This window comes from Carya illinoinensis, chromosome 8, assembly GCF_018687715.1.
Source record: "Carya illinoinensis cultivar Pawnee chromosome 8, C.illinoinensisPawnee_v1, whole genome shotgun sequence".
Lineage (NCBI taxonomy): Eukaryota > Viridiplantae > Streptophyta > Magnoliopsida > Fagales > Juglandaceae > Carya > Carya illinoinensis.
This window is the reverse complement of record NC_056759.1, coordinates 12,485,629-12,490,561: the sequence shown is the minus strand read 5'-3', so window position 1 is coordinate 12,490,561 and position 4,933 is coordinate 12,485,629. Positions and strand designations below refer to the sequence as shown.

General features: G+C 34.3%; 1 long non-coding RNA gene across 1 annotated transcript; it reads left to right on the top strand.

The window, feature by feature from the left end:
* The first annotated feature begins 3,055 nt into the window (after positions 1-3,055).
* Positions 3,056-3,953, top strand: LOC122317925. Its single transcript, XR_006244682.1, has 2 exons — positions 3,056-3,178; positions 3,382-3,953. It is a non-coding gene; the product is annotated as an uncharacterized LOC122317925 (long non-coding RNA).
* The last annotated feature ends 980 nt before the right edge of the window (positions 3,954-4,933 follow it).

Here is a 4,933-nt window from a genome sequence, read left to right as displayed (position 1 = left end):
AAAATACAAAACCGGTACATACAAGTTCAGTTCTAGATTTTATTTAAAATCGGACTGAACCGAACCGGTTACACCCCTAACCTCAACTAAAAGGATGTACCTAAAGGGAGTTCTACAATTATTATTGTTCATTTAATAATGTAAAAATATTTATACGGACATCAATAAATATTGTAAAGCCACTTAAATAAAAAAAATTAAAAATATCTTTTTCTCTAAATTAAAAATTAAAAATTAAAAAAAAATAATAACTGGCTTGAACCATTTCAAATCTTCTATCCTATACTTGCTTGAGGGTACATGAACGACACCAAATTGAGAAAAACCCTTTGCTCTCCTAATTATTGTACATTCTTGGAACAATTCTTAAAAATATTTTGATCTAGAATAAAGTTAGTTTTTATCTGAAATTAAGGACTTCAAGTGGGAGAGATAGACATGATATAAAGCGAGGCCTATTATATTTATTGCTACTTTAATATTGTTCACAATATTTATACATGTAATAATAAATGTTGTAGGACTCTTCTTCCAAAGATTTTTTTTTTTTTTTCTAAAGGGGTAATATTATAAAGATACAAAACAGTTACAAGATATACGAGATAACAGGATGGGAGGTCCCAACATTCATTCCCAACTATCTAGTACAATATAAGAAAAAGAAAAAGAAAAGTATGATATAGAGCAAATGACTTGACCCCCACACATTTCCCACAAGGGGAAGCCGCCCAAAGAGATTTTGATACATCCCGTTAAACAAACTATAATATTATGACCGGTAGCCACATTGAATGGATTTGTGATACATGTTGCCGATTTGGACTAATTGAATGAGATTTTCACTACATTTTTTGCACAATCCTTAATTAAGAGAAGCGATAATATAGGAAGATAGCAAGCGAAAGAAGTATGGAATCGCCGATGAGCAACCGCCAGGAATTATGATTGCACATAAAAACCAGGCGACACACTAGAAGAGTGGAGGATGGTCGGATCTAAGAGATTCGAGGCTGCTAACCCTAAAAATACCGTGTGTGCATGGCTGCAGAAGACTCTAGCTCCCTGCTGTGGTAGCGTGTCTCGCAGTGGAAGACTCTACTTTATGAATTTCAAATAAAAGATAGATAAACACATGAAATAGTTCATATAACATTTATTAAACATTTCTATCCAAAAAGTTTACATGGGTAACAACATATCTTGCATGAAAGGTTTATTTCATGTGTTTATCTCTTTCACTTGAGACCTTCAAATGCTTTCTAATGGAGGCAATTTTGGTGGAAGATTATGTTAACTTTCTTTCAATTTGGAATGACATGAAAGATGAAGGATAATAAGTAAGAATTTCATCATTTCTGCTTATTTGGCCGAATTTAATGTCCAATTCGGAAGAGAGACAAACATGTCAATATTTAATGCCGCTCATTTAAGATTTTTGAGTAGTGAAGACGTCATAGAAATATTTGGACCATCCCATTAGATTAAAAAATCAAAAGAGAACATTGATTGAAGGGCTAGTTTACCAAATGCGACGGGCAAGACGCAAGTGGTTGCCTAGACGGATGATCCCACAATCTCTCTCGATTGACGATTGTCAACAGCATTAATAATAATTTATTTAGGATAACCATTTTCAAAGGAGAAAATCCAACTAGCTTGTTGTTGACCTTACTATATATTTACTATTAAATCAAACGTAATTCATTTGACAAACTATTATTATTTAAATTATACGATTAAAATAAATTTACAAAATGACACATTAGATTAAATCACAACAACAAGTGGATATATTTTTGTATAATTTTTTTATAGTTAAAATATTTCTCTATTATTAAATAGCACGGATAGGCTAACAATTCATTTATAACTTATAAATAATTTAAATAAAATATTTTTTTTATTAAATTTAGAAATATCAAATCAAGAGTAAAAGTTAAAATGAAATTTTAAAAGATTATTTTATTACATAATTAGAAATAAAAAGTTATTTGGTTGTCACTCTACCATTTCTCCTTAAAATAAAATGGTTGTTTTAAATAAATTAATATTAATGCAGTTGACGATCAAGAGAGAGATTGTACGTGGGATCCTTATGTCTCGGCGACCACTTGCCCGTTGCAAGTTGTGATTCAATAGGTAACAATCAAACGCAATTTATTTGGCAAACTAGCCCTTTAATCAATATTCTCTTTTAATTTTTTAATCAAATTTGATGGTTCATATGATATTAAATATTTATGGGTCTACACTTATCCAAAATCTTAAATAAGCTACAAATGTTGTCATGTTTGTCTCTCTTCTGAATTGGAAGTGATAAGGTCGTGTTTTGGGCTAAGTTCCTGCAATTTGGATTAGGATGTTTATAACTGCAATCACATAGATAAAAGTGGACTCAATAGTGGCCTCGGAAGCCTCTCTACTAAAGTCAATACTTCGTCTGAAAGAATTGTAGGAGAATAATATAGTTCAGAAATATTTATTCATACTTGGAGCATGGTCTTTATATAAATTTTCAGGGTACATTCTCATACCCTATGTCAAGGGTATGCAGCATGATTGTGGTTGCCCCAACCATGGTCTTTAATGCGGCATGACATTAGAGGTGGGGCTATTAATGCAGCGTGGCATCCAGGATGATACCATTAATGCGGTGTGACTTCCCAGATGGCATCTTGACAATAGACAATTGATATAGTCACTCCTCATTCCCATTGTCAGAGAATGGAGGGCTGCCCATGCTTCCTGTTCACTTGTCAGCATAGGTCTTTTAATGGTAGGTGTCCCGAGCGTGTGTCAAGGTTTGTGTATCCCATCTGTCCCCTTCAATTTTTTTCCCTCGCGATACATTCCATTTCTACTAACATGGTTTGTGGGCACTTTCTGATAATTTCTGAGTCATGGGAGGGTAGGATCTAGTTTGAGATGGGCCTCAATATCTGGCCCTAGCCCAACCCAGTGGGTCAAGAGGGAAATTTCCTACCAGAGCAATTTAATTTGGCCAAATAATTATAAATGATCGAACTTCTTACTTATTGATCCTTCATCTTTAATGTCATTCCAAATTGATAGAACGTTAACATACCTCCACTCAAAATTAACTCAAACAGTAAGTATATGAGAGCCTCAAGTACAAGGGATAAACACATAAATTGAACCTTACATACATGAAAACGATGTAAGTACTACTGGCCCTCATTTTCTTTTTGTTATAGTTGTTTCCATATTATTTTGTTAGCAAGTAGGCTGCTTATTAAAGAAGAAACATTATAATATGGATTTCGATCATCTGCTGTCCACTGTTAGTTCTTGAGAGGAGGCTATGCTTACCTATATGTTCCTACCTAACTAACGAAATCTATTGTTTCTCCTCGTACGCAGTACTGCTGCTGAGTCGTTAGAATTATCCACCAAGGGATTCATGGAATCTCTATGGATTGCATTGGAGGAGATCTACCAAAGCTAGGGAGATAGATAGACTCATTTCCCGCTACCATGGCTCTTGGCCCAGACAACGTCCTAGTCATAGAAGATCGCAGCAACGGGGAATATTGCCTGGACGACGTTTTCGTTTTTGGGCTGCAGTTTGTAGATCGAGAGGTCGTTCTGCCCCTTGTCCCTGAATATGGATAATTGTTTCTCAAAAAATCTCCTCTCCAATCCTCGATCCTTGCGTTCCCCGAGCTAGGGATCACTCTCCTGGAAACAACCATGTGAATAAAGGCTAGCAATCCAATCCAAAAGAACCTATTTCTTCCCCAACTCTTCGATAGAATATTCATATGGTTCTCACGCGTAGTGTTTAATAAATGCTATAGCCTCTAGGACTTATTTAATGTGTTTATCTCTCCTCTTTGAAATTTCAAGAACTTGAGGGAGTTTATCAATCTACCAAATATTGCCAAATACTGAGTTAATATTATATTATCTTATTTATTAGAGGTGTTCAATCTTTCGAGTTTGTTAGTGAAATTTAGATAAGAAATGATTTAGTCACAAAAGTAAACTTATAAATTAACATGACTTAATGTCATAAGTTAGATTATAAAATAGATCTAATATATCACATCAAGACTTGTTAATTTGTGAGTTTACTTTTATGAGATTTATGTGTGATTGTAGCACTTCTCAATAGATAATCTACAAACGCATAAGTTGTAAAAATTTAAACTTGAAAAGTGCCCGATTCTAGTATCTAGAAAAGTTTTGTCTTGTATTTTTTTCCACATTTTAGGTGCAAATCTTTGGAAGATGACCTCTACAACAGTTATTGTTACATATATAAATATTTTAAACAATATTAAATCAACAATAAATATAACAAGGGACAAAAACTCTCTTGATAAAATTCTCAGGCAAGAGTTTGCGGAGTAACTGTTGGGCCTAAGCACATTCACCAGGTGAGGAAAATCACGGACAATTAAAAGACTCAGTCATGCGAGGCCCACCTGAAATAAAGCAACTAATTGGCAGGCGAGTCGATACACACCGTATTGCCATGAGATTCAAACCTCTTATATTATGCTTCATCAAAAATCACTGCTGGACAACTTTATCATGATTAACTAACATAGAGAAATTTAAGAGGAATTGACACACCAAATCAACCCTGTTAACAGTCAAATTAGGTCACAGAGGGGTTACTGCATTAAATTCCTGGAATTAAGCTCTCAAAGGCATTACCGTGTTCAGTTCTATAAATCAAGCCCTTATAGGAGCATGGCCATTATGGGTTTTGCATAATCTATGGATAGAACGACATGTACACCTTGAAATCTCTCTGAATTCCAAGCTTTCCATGCTCATATCATTCAATTTGACTTTATCATCAGAGGCACCCGTAAGTCCAAGACCGCAAGTTTTGTTCTTGCAACAAGATAATCACACAACTAAAGGAGAGGCAAAAAATTGCTTCAACGATTTGATTTCATTT